We start from the raw sequence: 20737 nt of genomic DNA, 5'->3' as shown, positions 1-20737 counted from the left end.
GGGAAAGATAAACTTGATCATGGGAAACAGGAAAGCTTCACCTGTCACCAAGATAGGAGTTTATTCCTTAGTGCTAAATAGTGGGTTTACATTAGATTTGAACAAATGTTATTATTCGCCAGAAATGGCAAGAAATGTTATTTCCTTTCATGCATTGTATAAACAAGGTTTTACCTTTTATTTTGATAATAATAATGGTAGTATTGATGCTTTCTTTAATAATGTTCTTTATTTTAAAGCATTACCTTGTGATGGCGTGTATGAAACTGTATCTGTTGTAGATAATCTAGGAAATAATGTATTGTGTATTAACTCTTCCACTAGCTTAGATAAAGCATCCTTATGGCATTGTCGTCTTGGACATGTAAGCAAGAAACGCATAGGCCAACTCCAAAAGGATGGAGTCTTGGAGTCATTTGACCTAAAGTCAGATGATAGTTGTGAATTTTGTTTGCTTGGTAAAATGACAAAGTCACCTTTTACTGGCACTTGTGCTAGGGGTGAAGGTTTGTTGGACCTCATACACACGTATGTGTGTGGACCCTTCAGAACCGCCACAAGAGATGCTAATCGGTTCTATGTGACTTTTACTGATGATTTTAGTAGATATGGATGTCTGCCTAATCAAGAATAAGTCAGAAACCTTTGAGAAATTCAAAGAGTTTAAGCAAGAAGTGGAGAATCAGTTGGGCAGGAACATTAAGATGCTTCGATCCGATCGTGGTGGTGAGTATCTTAGTACTGAGTTCCTTGACTATCTTAAGGAATGTGGGATTGTCTCACAATTGACACCTCCTAGGACACCACAGTTGAATGGTGTAGCTGAGAGGCGCAATCAGACCTTGTTGGACATGGTTCGTTCCATGATGAGTCGAGCTTCGCTACCAATCTCATTTTGGGGGTATGCCTTAGAGACTGCCGCCCATATCCTTAATCTAGTCCCTACAAAGAAGGTTGCCAAAACACCTCACGAGGTGTGGACTGGAAAAGTTCCCAATCTAGACCACATCAAGATTTGGGGTTGCGAGGCTTTCGTGAGACGCGAGACTCACGATAAGCTCGAACCCCGGAGCGAAAGGTGTATTTTCATTGGCTACCAACAAAAATCCTTTGATTACATCTTCTACAGACCCAGTGATAATGTGGTCTTTGTAGCAAGAAGAGGATTCTTTCGAGAGAGAGAATTCATGAGCCAAGGAGACAGTGGGAGGCAAATTGACCTTGAGGAAATTCAAGAGTCAAGTGGTGAAGGAACCTCAAACCCTAGCCCTCAACCTGAGGAGGAAACTCATGTTGAGCCGACTGAAGAATCTATACCTCTGAGGCGTTCCACCAGAGTTAGGAATGCACCTGAGCATTATTATGGTTTTCATATTACTGCAGAAGGTGAGACACTTATCAGTGATAACACACTGGTAAATCTGGATGAGCCTAACAGCTACACGGAAGCCATGGCAGGCCCTGAGGCTGCTAAATGGAAAGAGGCTATGGATAGCGAGATACAGTCCATGTATGACAATCAAGTTTGGAACTTGGTTGACAATGTACTTGATCGTAAGATAGTTGGGTGCAAATGGATCTTCAAGAAGAAGACCGACATGGATGGTAATGTACACACTTATAAGGCACGACTGGTTAGAAAGGGTTATTCTCAAACTCCGGGAGTTGATTATGATGAGACCTTTTCACCAGTGGCCAAGATTAAGTCTATTAGGGTTCTGTTAGCCATTGCTGCATTTCATGATTATGAAATATGGAAAATGGATGTCAAAACCGCTTTCCTTAATGGAAACTTGGCTGAAGATGTTTACATGGTTCAGCCAGAGGGTTTTGTCAGTACAGAGTACCCCAGTAGAGTGTGTAAGCTCGAGAAATCCATTTATGGATTAAAACAGGCACCTCGCAGATGGAATCTTTGCTTTGATGAGAAAGTCAAAGAATTTGGCTTTTCAAGGAGTGAAGATGAATCTTGTGTCTATATCAAGGCTAGTAGGAGTATAGTCAGCTTTTTGGTACTGTATGTGGATGACATACTACTCATAGGAAATGACATCCCAACCCTGCAGGAAGTAAAGTCCTGGCTTGGGAAGTGTTTCGCTATGAAGGACCTTGGAGAAGCTGCCTATATCCTAGGGATAAGGATTTTGAGAAACAGGAGTAAAAGACTAATTGGACTTAGTCAAAGCACCTATGTGGACAAAGTGTTGAAAAGGTTCAACATGCATAACTCCAAGAAAGGAGAGTTACCCATCTAGAGTAACGCCAGATTAAGTAAGACACAAAGCCCTAGTACTGAGGCTGAGATAGCAGAAATGAGTCGAATACCTTATGCTTCAGCTGTAGGATCGATCATGTATGCTATGACGTGTACTCGACCTGATGTAGCCTTTGCTTTGAGCATGGTTAGAAGGTATCAGGGGAACCCTGGCAAGGCACACTGGACTGCGGTAAAGAATATCCTCAAGTACCTACGGAGGACTAAGGACTGGGTCCTTACCCTCGGTGGCAGTGAGGACTTGAGAGTTGTAGGGTACAGTGATGCTAGCTTTCAGACTGACAGGGATAATTTCCGCTCTCAGTCGGGCTGGGTCTTTACTCTAAACGGAGGGGCAATTACTTGGAAAAGTTCCAAGCAGGAGACAGTGGCTGATTCCACTTGTGAATCAGAGTATATGGCAGCAAGCGAGGCAGCAAAGGAGGCTATATGGCTAAAGAACTTCATCGGAGACCTTGGAGTTGTACCAGCTATAAAGGAGCCAATGGAGATTTTCTGTGACAGCAATAGTGCGGTTGCCTTAGCCAAGGAACCAAGAGATCATGGAAGATCCAGACACATTGACAGAAAATATCACTTCATCAGACATCGAATAGAAGAAGGAATCCTCGTGGCAAAGAGGGTATCATCAGATGAGAACCCAGCAGATCCCCTCACGAAGGGACTGACTCGGGCTAAGCAACTCCAGCATGCTCGGAGCATAGGGCTGAAGGATGATATTAGTTTTAGTAGTTAGATAATCTTGAAATTTGTAAAATGTAATTGACATTTGATGATAAATAAAAGCTGTTATTTATGAGTAAAGTGTTGCTATCTCTTGTCAATCGTTTACTATTATTTCTTTTTGCATGTTTTGACTTCCAGAATAATTATGTTATGGTTTATATCATATTATTCAAACTCTCCACAGTCGGTCATATGTTGGAAGTAGATATGAATCAAGACTGTCATTGGTTGGCTTGTAGAGGTCTAAGATGTTAGACAAAGCGGGGCTACAGCACTCATGAGTGCTCATAAGTTCTGAGTATTGGATTCAACCCACACTCACTTGTATCACTTCATGGAATTTATCTCGAGTGATCATGAGACGGTAATATCATATAAGTCTTCAAACCTAGAGATATGATTTGTTGCCTATGAGTTGGTTATGCATTGATTGCATCAAAACACATTGGTAACTCGATGTTATAAACCGTGCCTTTGTGTGTAGTTCAACAAGTAGTAGAGCAAACATATGAGTCGAAGTTTATCTGTTCCTTCTACGATTAGAAGCGATATCTGGGCCCCTCGATGATTTTGTTTTGACCTATGTATCGGGCCCGGTCAGAACTAAATTGATGTGTTCAGTTAAGTTCTATGTCAAACAAATCGGAAATCGGGAAACAAATGTTGGACAATAAGCAAGACCATGTTCCATGTATTTTTCCGGCTGATATCTAGAACAGAGGATTATATGATCACTTATCTAAAATGGCGCTTCATAGTTCAACAGAGTTTAAAGAGCTACGATTGCTGATCGGTTCCTGAAGTCATACTTGCAACTATAGTTATTAGATTTATCCAAGTGGGAGACTGTTGGATATAGTGTCTAAGTCCATAACTATATTTGGTATGTACTTGACCCGACCCGGCATGGTCCATTTGGGTTGCACTTCACCCGAACAATTTATGGATAATCGTTTGAGAATAGTATAAGTTATGATTTATTAATATATTATAAGTCCTAATATATTAATATAAAATCATATTATTTAATTAGTATTGATCTATAATTAATTTAGAATTAATTTAGAGATCAAAAGTATGACTAATTAAATATGGGCTTTTGTATTTATATAGTGTGGGCTAATGCTTATTTGGAATGGGCTAGGCTTGCATGGAAAGTCCATGGATACTCCATGGAGCTTTAACCCATGGATCTCATGGAAATGAAAAGACATGGGTATTAGGGTTTACATGGATGTAACCCTAATCCACCACACTATATAAAGGAGGCTTTGGTTCTTGAAAAAGCACTAGTTGATGTGTGTAAACTAAGAGGGCCGATTTCAAGAAGTTTGTGACTATTCTCTCAAGTTTCCAAGTTTGTGGTGATTTGTGACTTCCATTTGAGGCATCCACATTATTGGTGCTAGGCTCTCAAACTCCAAGCAATCAACTACTACTACAAGGTAAGTAATTCTATTAGTTTTATTTGATTCAAGTACCCCATGCCATGCTAGTTAGGATAAGAACCTTGGAAAAATAATTATTTGCATGTATCTTAGTCAAACATAGATCCAAGGTTTCTAGGGTTGCATGTACACCATAGGAGTGTTAGAATGCTCAAAACCCATCAATGAGGACCTTATAAAACACGATTTTCATGTGTGTATGTATGAAACTTTCAACATCATATGCACAATTTATTCCATAAACAAGTTGGTGCATGCAAATATCCATTGGTTAAACGAAACTTGACTTGTATTCCCCCCCCCCCCCCCAAGCATGAAAAACACAAAAAGCTTGGGGGTATGAAGCTCACCTTGGTTATTTCGTGTGTGGTAGGAAGGAAAGTGAAGAAGATTTCGAGCCTAGCTTTGAGCTTGAAGGGCTTCTTTAAGATGTTAGTGTTTCTAGGATTCTAGCACACGAAAATGTGTGTGATCATGAGGAACTTAGACAACAAAATGTAGGAAATACACTTAGGATGCATGAAGGAACTTACCAAAACTACTATAGCCGACTTGGTGGTGTTGATCTTGGAGAAGCTTGAACGGAATTTTTAAGAGAAGAAGAGAGTTTGAGTGGGAAAAGGGATTGGCAAGAGTGGAGGGACTCCACTCTCGTCCGACTTTTAAGAGGGGGGAGGGGGAATGGTGCTTGGTTGCATGCTAGATATTAGTGTTTGTTGTATGGATGCATGAAGAGTATTAGCTTGTCATGCATACTTGTTTGATGGACAAAGGGATGTAAAGAGGTGAGGTGTCACTTAAATTGATCAACTCCTTTTCCTTTTTTTTATATCATGCCCAAACCGAAACCCTATGGGGTCTTCGGACTTCATGGGCTATTGTAAAGGGTTTTCGGTTTTTAGATGGCCCAAAGAAAATGGGTTTTCGGTCATGGGTTATTTGGGCCGAGAACTCCTAAGCACAAGTCCAACATTTGATTTTGTTTAGCTATTAGATTAAACTTGGGCTAATAAGAGGCTATCACAACTTGATTCTAAGAGTATGTATATATGTACTCATATAGCATGGTCATTTTGAACTTCAATAATTTAATGCAACATGGTTACATAGAGAATTTGTTTGCACATGAATAAAGTCTTGACCCTAATTTTTCTAGTTGTGACACATTCCTAAAGGGACATTTAAGGGGACCAAAAATCTTCTTGTAATGTTGTTGAAGAAGCTCCCACTTGAGTAAACACTAATTCTTTGCAAAGTATTGGAAAAACTTCTTAAATGCTAAAATTCAACAATTGTCGCTAAAAGTCCAACAGCCCTTTGTAAACAACATTAGTGACACTTTTCAGAAAATGTAACTGAAAATCCTACACACCTTTTAGACTCGAAAATTGCTCTTTTCTCTTCAAAACAATGGTTCCAACTTCATTTCTTGTTACATTTTTGTACAAATAAATTATTTTTAAAAACTAATCTATTACTTTACAAAAATAAACAAGAGAACTTATCTATTTAATTATTACATACCATATGAATAAATAAATTATTACAACCATTTTAAAACAAAAACAACAAACACAACAACACACCAATCATAATGGTCATTGGCTAGTTTATGCACATAATATATATCAACATACACATAAAACAACCTTTGTTTTTCTAAGACAACTTTAAATCACAAAAGATGCATGAAACTTTTGTCACATAAAATAAAAAATATAAAGTTGTCATAGAAAATATGTATGAACTTATTTTTATACAAAAACAAGTTATACATATTCTCCAAAAACTAAGATTTCCAACAATCAAAAAATCTAACCAAACTTGCAAGGTGGCTCTGATACCAATTGTTGGGTTTTAGTTCAAAAATACTTTCAAAAACTACAAAATATGGCAAACGGAAGACTTTAAATTTTGAAATAACATAAACATTTTATACCCACCAAGGATCTTCTTGAAAGTTGTAGAAAGATTTAAGCACCAACCAAAGAAGAGGTGAAGAAATGACAACTTTTGTAGTTCTTTCAGTCCTCTTGGGAGGCTTGGAAGTTGATGAAGAATGTGGAACCTTTAAGACACCAACAATGACTCAACTTGATGTAGATGCTAGTCTATAAACTCTTAATCCTTTAAGCTTTATGTTCATAACCAATATGAACTTAAAGAGTGCATGAAAATGCAAGTAATCTTCAAGAAGAGATGAAGAAAAGAGAGAGTAGCCTACTCTAAGGAAGTTATGGTTTTGGGAAGCAAGAATGAAGCCGCAATTCAAGAGTGGAAGCCTCATATTTATATTGTCTTAAAGTGAAGTCTTTAATTATTAGGTCCTTCCACTTTAGACAAGTATATCCCTAACGCTTACATGTCTCCCATGCTTCTTATTACTTTTGATTAAACACATTGGAAAGCCATGTCCCCTTATGATACTCTTAATTTCGGCCATCATGGAGAAAAAGAGAAAAGGAAGTTTATATTTTATAAACTCAGAGTTTATAAGATATAAACTTTGTCTTTTGCTAAAAGACAAAAAGCTTAGCTAGTCCAAAATATTGTACATGACTTATTAATTCATACATTATGAAATAATATGTTATATTACTTGCTAAAAAAATTATTATTTATGTGAAATAAATAATTTCCAATTTAATTATAAGAGCTTTATCGAATATTTATTAAAATCAATTTCTAATAAATAATCTATCATGTTATTGTTAGTGTGACCCATTAGTATCATATGTTAATTAGCAATATCACTTTAATATGATTCTTGAGAATACTAGATCTTTCAATTTACTATGTGATGGTTTTGGAATAATTCGATGATTGTAACTCTTGTTTTTAAAATGAAAAATTTTATCATGGTTTTTGGGCTGTTACAAGTTGGTATCAGAGCCTTGGTTTGAGGGATTCGGGCACACTCTTGGGTGTGTCAGAACTCAAACTGAGGAAATGATAATCTTTTCAAAAGTAAAGAAATTGAATTTTGAATGATTTTCTTTTAAGTAAGAAGGGGAGTGTGATGCATTCAATCAGCCGAGCTCATGTACGTGTTTCCTAAGTTAACCATACTTATATATTGTGATTAGTATGCTTGACATGTGAATTGCATGCTAGATTAGGGATAATGATACCTTCAAGAAACATATGATAGAATTTTCTGATTTGTGTGATGCTTTATAGCCACTAGAACTGTATTCCATGTATTACTTGGAATTGATATCAACTCAGTTATTTGCTAAGTTTATGCTTTCAAAGATATGTATGATTAGGATTGCATAGCCCTATAATGATCGATTTTTCCTCATTTCATGTTCCTTTTTTGGTTGTGGGCTTAGGGTAGGACCTTCATTTGATAGTCTATATGATCCTATTTGTGTATAACTTGAATGCATAAGCCAACCAACGGTTTTGATTGAGGTTCTTGGTACTGCGAGTGGTGAGAGTTGAGAATTCCTAGGAGAGTCTAGGATATGTATAATGTGTAGCACAAGTTTTGTTTATGGTTGTAGTGTGGTAATGTCGCACCCCAAAACCGGAACGGCGGAAACGTTCTGGGGCGGAGGACGTCATGTACAGTATCATAACAATGCATAATAGTAAACAATCAACAACATCCATTGCATTAATAGAATAATTTTAATACAAGCGTGTTCTGTAGTTTATAAGACACCAAAAATATGAGTCAAAATAAGAGATGAGTCTTGAATGTGCTCCATCTTCTCAAAAGCTTTATCGGTACATGTCTACTGATGACCTGAGAATACAAGTTATTTTGAAAGAGTTTATCAGCATTAAAGCTGGTGAGTTCATACGTTTTTAGTGTCATTGCTTGTATGACAATGTTTGTAACAATGTAATGTATGTGTTAGTGAAATGTTTGTAAAAGTTGCAATTGTTTGTACTTCCTAGAAAATCCTATATTTTCTACTGAAATGTAATCTTCTACCAAGACCCGACTTTTGTATGTTTGTTCATTTGTAAAGGTATGAGTTTTCCCAAGTATAACTATCATTATCAAAATATAGTTTTCATTAACATTTATGTGAGAAGATCACAAAGTAAGTGTAATAGGGAAAATAATGTTTTACCTCAGCAGTGACACTGCTGACTATAAGTGATAAAATACAAACTCCAGGTGTATTAAATGTACAATACCCCTCGGGGAGTCTTTTTGCCTTTAATCCTTAGTCGGTTAATTAAAGGTTTGAATGTGAACTCGTTTGTAACCATTCTGATCGACGACTGAATAAATGATGACCTTTCGGTGTCATAATATAGTGAGGTGACATTTTTTCACCCCTTGGCCTTATCGGCTGGGACTGTAGCTAGCAGTCGGGGTGTGGGAGTGTCTGTCCCGTATAGATCAATACACACAATGTCCGCTCTCCCTCCAGGAGACTCTGGTTACAATATGATACAACACTGTCTTGATGTATCCTTAAATAGTGTGTCACATTCTAGTTATCGTATTCTAATGTTTGTATAGTAAGTCATAGTGTAGTAATGTTCTCTCTGTACTAGTGTATAGTATATTCTCTTGTATAGTGTATAGTATGTTCTCTTGTATAGTGTATAGTATGTATTGTATTTCGTTATAGTACGTTTGTAATGACTTGTAAATGTACTGACTCTTGTATGCTTCGTTGTACTAGTAATAGTGAGTAGTAATCTCTTAAACTATACCTATTATAGTTTACTAGTAATGTTGTTTGTATGCCTTTGCTACCCAAAGGTACTGAACTGAAGTAAAAGCTTTTATATCTAAACACATATATATGATATATAACTAAGGTTTCAACGACATTCGGACAAATAACAGGATACCCTAAGTCCACAACCAAACAAGGAACATGAAATAAAGTGAGCTATCAGTCCTAAGTCCTTCAAATCTTACTTATATAAATATATCTGTATAGATATGAGTTTGACAATAATATAAGTTTAAAAGAGTTTGATAAAGGATTTAGCATTTAAAAGAGTTTAATAAAATGTTTTCAAGTGTTTGAAATCCATAAGTTTGATAACAATTTGAAAGTAATAGAAAATCTTTCTGTTTGTTCTAGTTATTAATCACATGTGATTAACATAATAACTAGAATGTTTCAACTTGTATTCCCCCCCCCCCATAAAAGCATTAAAATCATTTCAAAAGTTGATTAAGGGGTATGAACTCACCTGCAGTGAGTGGTTTGGATGGAAGTGCTGGATAGGATGCTAAGTGTCAAGTGAAGACTTGAGCACACACGGATCCTATTTAACATATAATGACACATATATGTATCTAATTAGTGATTAAACAACTAATTAAGCAAGTAAAGACACCTTAGGACATGGAAAACACTTTGATTCAAGTGATAGAAGTACAAAAGGGTTGTATCTAAAGGTTGTTAGGCCTCACTTTGGAGTTTACGGCCCAAGTGTAAAACCCCATGAGTTTACGGCCCAATGGGTTTACGGCCGTAAACTCATGGTATCTTGTACCATTTTGTGTGTTTAAGGTCCTATAATCATCTTGGAAGTGTTCTAGGCTTAGTTTCAAGGCTTAGGAAGGTGTTGTGGCAACTTTGCACCTCAAATTAGGGTTTACGGCCAAGGGAGATTGCCTTGGCCGTAAACACCCTTCTGATCACGATTTCTTGAAGTTTTCTAGATGTTTAACAAGTGATTCTAGTATACAACAAGCTAAGGGTAGTGTACTTACGTTTTGAAGGCAAATGGGGGTGTTTTCGGCCCAAAACACTTAAGTGTTCTTGGTGTTCTTGAGGATCTTGAAGATCTAGACCCAATAAGATGAATTTGTGGATGAATTCAAGAGTAAATCAAGTAGAAGTGATGTATTAACACATAGGGAGAATGATTTACTTACATTTTTGGAAGATTGGAAGCAAAATCTTATGATCCTTGGGAGAGAATCCGATTTTTCTAGGCTTGGAATGGTAAAAATGAAGAAAAATGACTAAGGGCCATATATATAGCATGGAGTTTACGGCCACCATGAGTTTACGGCCGTAAACTCATGGTTCTTGGCCGTAAACTCCTCTTTTGAGGGTTTATGGCTAGCTTGATAGGTTACAACTTCAATTGGCACTTCCATTCACTTATTCCTTTGATGTACTAAGCTCAGAATGCTCAAACAGACTCTAAATAGTGCTAAAAGTTTGAACAAGTCTAACTTTGATTGGATTGAATGGTTTGTACAAGATTGAAATTTCGGGTTGTCACATCATCCCCCCGTTAGAGGGAATTTCTTCCCGAATTTAGATTTTAAGCAACTAAGTTATTACAAATAACTAAGCGAAAAGATGAGGATATTTCAATCTCATTTGATCCTCACGCTCCCAAGTGAATTCCGGTCCTCGCTTGGTGTTCCAGCAAACCTTCACTATTGGGATACGGCTTTGCTTCGTTTGCTTGACCTCTTGGTCCATGATATCTACAGGTTCTTCCATGAAATTGAGGCTCTCGTTGATCTCGATCTCGTCGAGTGGGATTACAAGAGTCTCGTCGGATAGGCACCTTTTCAAGTTCGAGAAGTGGAAGGTAGGATGTACGTTACTAAGCTCGTAGGGTAGGTTGAGTTTGTAAGCTACAGGGTCGATTCTGGAGAGAATCTCGAAAGGCCCTATGTATCTTGGATTTAGCCTTCCACACTTTCCGAAGCGTATCAAGCCCTTCCAGGGTGAGACTTTCAAAAGGACTCGGTCTCCCATCTGGAATTCCAAAGGTTTCCTTCGTTTGTCTGCGTAGCTTTTCTGTCGGTCTCTAGAGGCTTTCAATCGTTCACGAATCTGAACGATCTTCTCTGTCGTTTCCCGAATGATCTCCGGACCTGTGAGAGTACTGTCAGGAACTCGTCCTTTAGATAAATGTGTGTCACCCACCTCAGCCCAGCACAGAGGGGATCTGCACTTCCCACCATAGAGGGCTTCAAATGGAGCAGCCTTTATGCTCGTGTGATGACTGTTGTTGTAGGAAAATTCGACAAGGGGTAAATGAGTATCACATGCCTTTCCAAAGTCAATCACACAGGCTCGCAACATATCTTCCAAGGTTTGGATAGTTCTCTCACTTTGTCTGTCGGTCTGTGGATGGTAGGCTGTACTCATGTCCAGCCTCGTTTCTAAGGAGCTTTGTAGCGACTGCCAGAATCTCGAAGTGAATCTACTATCTCTATCGGAGATAATGGATATAGGAACACCATGCAGTCGTACTATCTCCCGAATGTATGTTCTTGTGAGCTTCTCCATCTTGTCAGTTTCCTTGATGGGCAGGAAGTGTGCGGATTTGGTTAATCTATCGACGATGACCCAAATGGTATCAAGTCCACCCGTTGTCTTGGGTAACTTGGTTATGAAGTCCATAGTGATCCGCTCCCACTTCCATTCAGGTATCTCTGGTTGCTGAAGTAGACCTGATGGTTTCTGGTATTCGACCTTGACCTTGGCGCAAGTAAGGTATTTACTTACGAAGGTAGCAATCTCTACTTTCATGTTAGGCCACCAGTATAACTTTTTAAGATCCAGATACATCTTATCTGAACCTGGGTGGACGGAATAACGAGTGTTGTGCGCTTCGGTCATGACCAAGTCTCTGAAGCCACCGTGTCTCGGTGTCCAGATCCGGTCCATGAGATATAAAGCTCCGCCACCCTTGACTTCCAAGTTCTTATCCATCCCTTTCAGGGATTCACCTGCCACATTCTCGGGTTTCAAGGCTTCGAGTTGAGCCTCCTTAATTTGTGTGGACAGATGCGAATGGATAGTCATAGTCAATGACTTGACTCTTCGACCAGATTATTCTTTCAGACTTAGGGCGTCTGCTACTACGTTGGCTTTACCCGGATGATAACGAATTTCGCATTCGTAGTCATTGAGTAGTTCGACCCACCATCTTTCTCTCATATTGAGCTCCTTCTGGTTGAATATGTGTTATAGGCTCTTGTGGTCTGTAAAGATAGTGCTCTTCGTACCATACAGGTAGTGTCTCCAGATTTTCAGAGCAAACATAACTACTCCTAATTCGAGATCGTGTGTGGTGTAGTTGACCTCGTGTATTTTCAGTTGCCTTGAGGCATAGGCGATGACCTTACCTCGTTGCATCAGAACACAGCCGAGTCCTTGATTTGACGCATCGCAGTAGACCACGAAATCTTCTGTCCCTTCGGGGAGGGACAGTATCAGTGCGGTGCATAAGGCTCGTTTTAGCGTTTGGAATGCTTTCTCCTGCTTCTCTTCCCAGTCAAAGGTCACGCCCTTCTAGGTCAGTGTTGTAAGCGGTTTCGCAATTCGCGAGAAGTTCTGTATGAACCTGCGATAGTAGCCAACGAGGCCTAGAAATTGATGAATTTCTGTAGGCGTCTTCGGTGCTGACCAGTTCTCAATAGCTTTAATTTTGAATGGGTCCACGTGGATTCCTTCCTCGCTAACCACGTGTCCTAAGAATTCGACTCTTCGGATCCAAAATTCACATTTAGAGAACTTTGTGTAGAGCTTCTCCGTTCGTAGGGTTCCTAGGACTTGTCGCAGATGATCACTATGTTCCTCCTTACTTCAAGAGTAGATAAGTATATCATCGATGAAGACGATGATGAACTGATCCAAGTAAGGATGGCATACCCTATTCATTAAGTCCATGAATACTGCGGGCGCATTAGTCAATCCGAATGGCATCACTACGAACTCGTAGTGTCCGTAATGAGTTCGGAAGGCTATCTTCGGAACATCCCCCTCAAGCACTCGTAACTGGTGATACCCGGATCTTAGATCAATCTTAGAAAAGTAGCTTGCCCCTTGTAGTTGATCGAATAAATCGTCTATGCGAGGTAGAGGGTAACGATTATTGACCGTAAGCTTGTTGAGTTCTCTATAGTCGATGCACATACGGAACGATCCGTCTTTCTTCTTCACGAATAAGACTGGTGCTCCCCACGGTGAGAAACTTGGTCTAATAAAGCCCCTGCTGAGTAATTTGTTAAGTTGACCGGATAGCTCCTGCATCTCAGCTGGTGCTAGACGATAGGGCAATTTGGCTACGGGGGTAGCTCCTGGCACTAAGTCGATTCTGAGCTCAACTTGACGTTGCGGGGGTAATCCTGGGAGTTCTTCCGGAAAGATGTCAGGAAAATCGCGTACAACGGGGAGGTCTTTTAGGTCTTTTGTTTCTCGGCTCGTGTCGACAACGTGTGCAAGGAATGCATGATATTCCTTACGCAAGTACTTCTGGTCTTGAATACTTGAGATGATACGAAGGCTCGTACTGTGTTTGTCTCCGTAGACCAACAAGGTCTCGTTATTCGGTAGGTTTAGGCGGACTGCCTTCTCGAAACACAAAATATCGGTACGATGGAGACTCAACCAGTCCATGCCCACAACGACATCGAAACTCTTGATTGCTACATGTATGAGGTCGATTGGGAATGAATAATTATCTAGCATGAGGGTACAACCTATGTAAATCTCGTTAGAACTATCTGTCTTTCCGTTGGCCATTTCTACGACGAAGGTTTCTTTTAGTGCTTGGGGTGATTGATTAAGTAAGTGTTTAAATTTCTGGTTCACGAAGCTCCTCTCTGCCCAACTATCAAATAAGATACATGCATATGAGTTATCGAGGAGGAACGTACCCGTGACTACTGTAGGGTCTGCCACGGCTTCATTGTGGCCAATAGCAAGTAGTCTCCCTGCTCCTCCCGCATTCCCAGCTTTAGGACAGTTTCTTTTGAAGTGCCCCGTCTCGCCACACCCGTAGCAGGCCTGACTTACTCCTGCACCAGGGACCTGGGTGATGGGTTTGGGTGGTGCTCTGCAAAACCGGATGGTATGGCCCTTTCGGTCACAGTTGGTGCAGTGCAATTCCCGGCAGGGGCCGTTGTGATGGAAATTTCACTTAGTGCACTTGGGTAGGCTCCCTGCATATGGCTTTGCTGGTACAGGGGCAACAGGAGTTGTGGCAGCACGGACAGCCACAACCTGTTGGTTCCTGGAAGAGGGTTGAGCTGATTTTCCCTTCTTTTCGTCCCAACGCTTTCTCTTGTTGTTGGCCGCTTTGGTTGGTGCTGAGACAACAGTTGTAGTTGTTGGAGGAGAAGGAACCTCGTGATCGATAAGCCTTTGGGCCAATTCCTTGGCACTATCAAAGGTCGTAGGGTTCGATGCTAGAACGTTCCCTCGATACGGGGGCACCAAACCCCAGATCTATCTCTCGATTTTCTTGCTTTCGGTGGGGACCATGTTGGGGCATAGAGTCACCAGGTCGCTGAATCTGGCCGTATAAGCCACTATCTTGGAACCCTTCATCTTAAGGTTCCATAGTTCCTCTTCGAGTTTCTGAACTTTGCCTCTCGGGCGGTACTCATTTGCCATTAGATCCTTCAGTGTCTCCCAGCCCATAGCGTTAGCTGCTACCAGTGAGAGTGATTTGACATGGCCATTCCACCATGTCAGGGCCCTTTCGGTGAAGGTGCAGGCAGCGAATTTTATCTTGCTTCCTTCAGGACAAGAGCACATCTCAAAGATTGCTTCCGTTCTTTCGATCCATTGGGACAGCGCAATGATCCCTCCGGTTCCGTTGAAGTACGCTGGTTTGCAGCTGATGAAGTCTTTATAGGTACACTCCCGTGTACGTGGTTGGATTTCACCATGGCTAGAGTTGGTGCCCGTTCCAGCTCCACTAGCACCACCAGAATTTACTTGAGTCATGGTTGCGGCCACAGCTGCAGTCACAGCAGCCTGAAACATCACTGCATCGAACTACGGAGGGGGTGGTGGTGGTGGAGTTTGATTCGGAGTTCTTGGAACAGCGCGCCTCGCCGATCGACGTGGAGGCATCTTTTACTGTAGTTTATAGGGATGATGATAATAGTAAGAATCAATTGTAAGTATGATGAGAGTGATTCATGGACTAAATCGCCATAGTCCAACCATCAGATAGAGACATAACAATAGAGTAGAGAAACACAAGAGTAAAGACTTTCCAATAGATTAGATAACTGCCAATATTACTGGTATTAATGATGTAAATGAGTTCGGGAAAAATGACCTAACAGTATGTCTTACATCAAACCATAAGGGAAAATGTTGAAAGCTTAGAAATCCCGTTAAAGTACTTGAAAGATAGGAATATTTTACAGAGAAGTGCTACATAGGCACAGAAAACAAAGGCTATTCCTTAACCGAAAAGAAAAAGATGAGTCGACATCTTCTACCGGCGACGGGTATCCCTCGGGCGAACCCTCAGATCTGCCAGTTGACGTACAACTTCTTAAAGATGTCGCTCATGCGCCCTTTGACGCACTCGGAGTTCCATGACTTCGGCTCGGGATGCAGCCAGTTGTTGCTGCAGAATCTCATTAGTCCTCCTGGTCCTTTCCATAGCCTCTTCGAGTTGGCGAATACGGACCGTGTTAACGCCAGAGTTGGCGTCAACTTCCATCACTCGGTCGATGGCTGCACAACCTTGCTCGACATTCCGAGCAATCCTACGGACCATAATGGGTAGGACTCGGTCAGCTGAGCCTCCCTCGCTTATATTGTAAAAGATTCGGTCCCCATTGAAGGGTAAAGGCTGACCCTATTCGTGGCTCCATCTATTCAAGCTTACTGCCCACATAGGTGTGAGACCTTGAAATGCTGGACGGGGGTTAGGATTTGCGATTTGAGACACTGGGGGTAGGTTGTTGACTTCTGGTTCGGAGTCAGAACCATCCAAAAAGCCTTATGCGAGGTGATCATCCAAAGGGATTGGATGATCATCTTCTGGCTCCTCTTCAAGCCATCCAACATTGTTGTAGTTGGGAAAGTATGGGTCTCCGGGGATATGGAATCCAGCCATGAAATCTACGCGAGAAAAAGGGGTATAAGAATCTTAAATCTAATAGGCGTATTACCTAAGATAATTATAAGATGATCCTTACTAGTTACTTCAATACTTGCATAGTGCATACCAGTTATATGGAATCAAAGTAGGATAGACCTTCGAATAAGTGACCCTAACTCTAAATCCACAACCAAACAAGGAACAGGAAGTAAAGCAAAGGTCACAGATTCTAAGTCTATAACACCTTAGTCACATATAACCGTAGCGTATCCACTTAGCAACTATTGACCTACTAGTAAAGACCCTTTTAGTTCTCAAATAAGTAATTATAGTAACAAAATACTCCTATAGTGTTTTAGGTTTATGTTCTGTTCTATGGTTCTCGTTGTAGTGGTATTGGTAAGTTTTTAGACTTGTTGCAACACTACAACCATTCTTAGGCACATGCTAGTCACTCCACGGAAAATATAGTTGATCATGCTATATCCCCTAGATTTGACTATATGTCTCTAAGCCTAATTGTTTTGTTCAACAATCATAATACTTTTGTTCTGTCCTAGTGACACTGATTTTAGTATGAATGCAGGTAGGTATACTTTGGTTAAATATTTTATTATTTAACAGTATAAACTCTTGGTCAGAGTATTTTAATCCCGATGTGTTTATAGTTTGTATATCTTTTATGGGTTGATATACTTGATTCACTATAAACAATGCTCTGATACCAATCTGTCGCACCCCAAAACCAGAACGGCGGAAACGTTCTGGGGCGGAAGACGTCATGTACAGTATCATAACAATGCATAATAGTAAACAAGCAACAACATCCATTGCATTAATAGAATAATTTTAATACAAGTGTGTTCTGTAGTTTATAAGACACCAAAAATATGAGTCAAAATAAGAGATGAATCTTGAATGTGCTCCATCTTCTCAAAAGCTTTATCGGTACCTGTCTACTGATGACCTGAGAATACAAGTTATTTTGAAAGAGTTTATCAGCATTAAAGCTGGTGAGTTCATAAGTATTTAGTGTCATTGCTTGTATGAAAATGTTTGTAACAATGTAATGTAAGTGTTAGTGAAATGTTTGTAAAAGTTGTAATTGTTTGTACTTCCTAGAAACTCCTATATTTTCTACTGAAATGTAGTCTTCTACCAAGACCGGACTTTTGTATGTTTGTTCATTTGTAAAGGTATGAGTTTTCCCAAGTATAACTATCATTATCAAAATATAGTTTTCATTAACATTTATGTGAGAAGATCACAAAGTAAGTCTAATAGGGAAAATAATGTTTTACCTCAGCAGTGACACTGCTGACTATAAGTGATAAAATACAAACTCCAGGTGTATTAAATGTACAATACCCCTAGGGGAGTCTTTTTGCCTTTAATCCTTAGTCGGTTAATTAAAGGTTTGAATGTGAACTCGTTTGTAACCATTCTGATCGACGACTGAATAAATGATGACCTTCCGGTGTCATAATATAGTGAGGTGACATTCTGTCACCCCTTGGCCTTATCGGCTGGGACTATAGCTAGCAGTCGGGGTGTGGGAGTGTCTGTCCCGTATAGATCAATACACACAATGCCCGCTCTCCCTCAAGGAGACTCTGGTTACAATATGATACAACACTGTCTTGATGTATCCTTAAATAGTGTGTCACATTCTAGTTATCGTATTCTAATGTTTGTATAGTAAGTCATAGTGTAGTAATGTGCTCTCTGTACTAGTGTATAGTATATTCTCTTGTATAGTGTATAGTGTGTTCTCTTGCATAGTGTATAGTATGTATTGTATTTCGTTATAGTATGTTTGTAATGACTTGTAAATGTACTGACTCTTGTATGCTTCGTTGTACTAGTAAGAGTGAGTAGTAATCTCTTAAACTATACCTATTATAGTTTACTAGTAATGTTGTTTGTATGCATTTGCTACCCAAAGGTACTGAACTGAAGTAAAAGCTTTTATATCTAAACATATATATATGATATATAACTAAGGTTTCAACGACATTCGGACAAATAACAGCATACCCTAAGTCCACAACCAAACAAGGAATAGGAAATAAAGTAAGCTATCAGTCCTAAGTCCTTCAAATCTTACTTATATAAATATATTTGTATAGATATGAGTTTGACAATAATATAAGATTAAAAGAGTTTGATAAAGGATTTAGCATTTAAAAGAGTTTAATAAAATGTTTTGAAGTGTTTGAAATCCATAAGTTTGATAATAATTTGAAAGTAATAGAAAATCTTTCTGTTTGTTCTAGTTATTAATCACATGTGATTAATATAATAACTAGAATGTTTCAACTTGTATTCCCCCCCCCCCATAAAAGCATTAAAATCATTTCAAAGGTTGATTAAGGGGTATGAACTCACCTGCAGTGAGTGGTTTGGATGGAAGTGCTGGATAGGATGCTAAGTGTCAAGTGAAGACTTGAGCACACACGGATCCTATTTAACATATAATGACACATATATGTATCTAATTAGTGATTAAACAACTAATTAAGCAAGTAAAGACACCTTAGGACATGGAAAACACTTTGATTCAAGTGCTAGAAGTACAAAAGGGTTGTATCTAAAGGTTGTTAGGCCTCCCTTTGGAGTTTACGGCCCAAGTGTAAAACCCCATGAGTTTACGGCCCATGGGTTTACGGCCATAAACTCATGGTATCTTGTACCATTTTGTGTGTTTAAGGTCCTTTAATCATCTTGGAAGTGTTCTAGGCTTAGTTTCAAGGCTTAGGAAGGTGTTGTGGCAACTTTGCATCACAAATTAGGGTTTACGGCCAAGGGAGATTGCCTTGGCCGTAAACACCCTTCTGATCACGATTTCTTGAAGTTTTCTAGATGTTTAACAAGTGATTCTAGTATACAATAAGCTAAGGGTAGTGTACTTACGTTTTGAAGGCAAATGGGGGTGTTTTCGGCCCAAAACACTTAAGTGTTCTTGGTGTTCTTGAGGATCTTGAAGATCTAGACCCAATAAGATGAATTTGTGGATGAATTCAAGAGTAAATCAAGTAGAAGTGATGTATTAACACATAGGGAGAATGATTTACTTACATTTTTGGAAGATTGGAAGCAAAATCTTATGATCCTTGGGAGAGAATCCGATTTTTCTAGGCTTGGAATGGTAAAAATGAAGAAAAATGACTAAGGGCCATATATATAGCATGGAGTTTACGGCCACCATGAGTTTACGGCCGTAAACTCATGGTCCTTGGCCGTAAACTCCTCTTTTGAGGGTTTATGGCTAGCTTGATAGGTTACAACTTCAATTGGCAGTTCCATTCACTTATTCCTTTGATGTAATAAGCTCAAAATGCTCAAACAGACTCTAAATAGTGCTAAAAGTTAGCAGGAACAAGTCTAACTTTGATTGGATTGGGTGGTTTGTACAAGATTGAAATTTCGGGTTGTCACAGGTAACTTAGAGGAATCAGGTTTGACCTGGGGGACGGTATAGGTAGGTGTGGAAGGTAGTATTGGGCCCGTACTACTGAAAGCACATGACTTGTACCTGAGATGAGTGCAGATCTAGAAACTCTAAGGAGTTCGGTGTAGAGGAGTACCCTCGAAACTCTTTTTTGATTGCTTTATGTTGTATTTTCAGTTTGAGGATGGTGATGATTACTCGAGGAGGTTCAGGATTAAGTTCAGGCTCTAGTTCAGTTTTAAGTCCGGGTGTTGAACCGATTGATGAGAGGTTGTGTGAGCTTATTGTAGCTAATGTTGCTCGTGAGATTATTGATGCTGCCCCTGTGATTTTCGGTATCATCAAGGAAGGGATTTTAGAGCTCATGGAGGAGCGGCTCAGGTCTTTTCAAGCTGAGATTGTTGCAGGTCAGATTGAGGCTCGAGCTTCCTCATTTCGGGAGTTCAAGACATGTGGAGTGCCTGAGTTATTTGGGGTTAAGGACCCCATCGCTAGCCATCGTTGGATTCCTGACATGGAGAATGCTCAACGAACGAGCTCTTGCCCTGAGGGGCCAAAAGTGGGATTCACATCCTGCCTATTGAGGGACAGAGAACGAGACTGGTGGGAGGAGGTTACCCGAGCTATTAGGTCTACAGCGGTGGCAGTGATGACATGGGAGGACTTTGTTAAGAGGTTCCAAAGGGATTTTGCACCAGCTATCGAGGTGCAAACAACTGGAGAAGGAGTTACATGACCTTCTCTAGACTACAGAGAATGTGGCGGGGATCACTGCCAAATTCAGCGAGAGGGCATTTCTGGTACAGCGGTATGTTGTGGATAAGGAGATGAGGAAGATGAGATATCATGTTATGCTGAGGGATGATATCAGGGAGTTCGTGAGCTTTTCAGGGTGTAAAACCCTGAATGATATGATTGAGATGCCCGCGAGCGGGAAATTGAGTTGGAGCTCCGGTCGAAGCGGAAGCCAGAGAAGGTGCAGACAGCAGTGGGCCAGACCAAGATGCCCAAGACCTCCAATAC

The sequence above is a fragment of the Lactuca virosa genome, chromosome 2 (genome assembly GCF_052849685.1).
Source record: "Lactuca virosa cultivar CGN04683 chromosome 2, Lactuca_virosa_CGN04683_v6, whole genome shotgun sequence".
Taxonomy (NCBI): Eukaryota; Viridiplantae; Streptophyta; class Magnoliopsida; order Asterales; family Asteraceae; genus Lactuca; species Lactuca virosa.
This window is presented reverse-complemented; position numbering follows the sequence as displayed.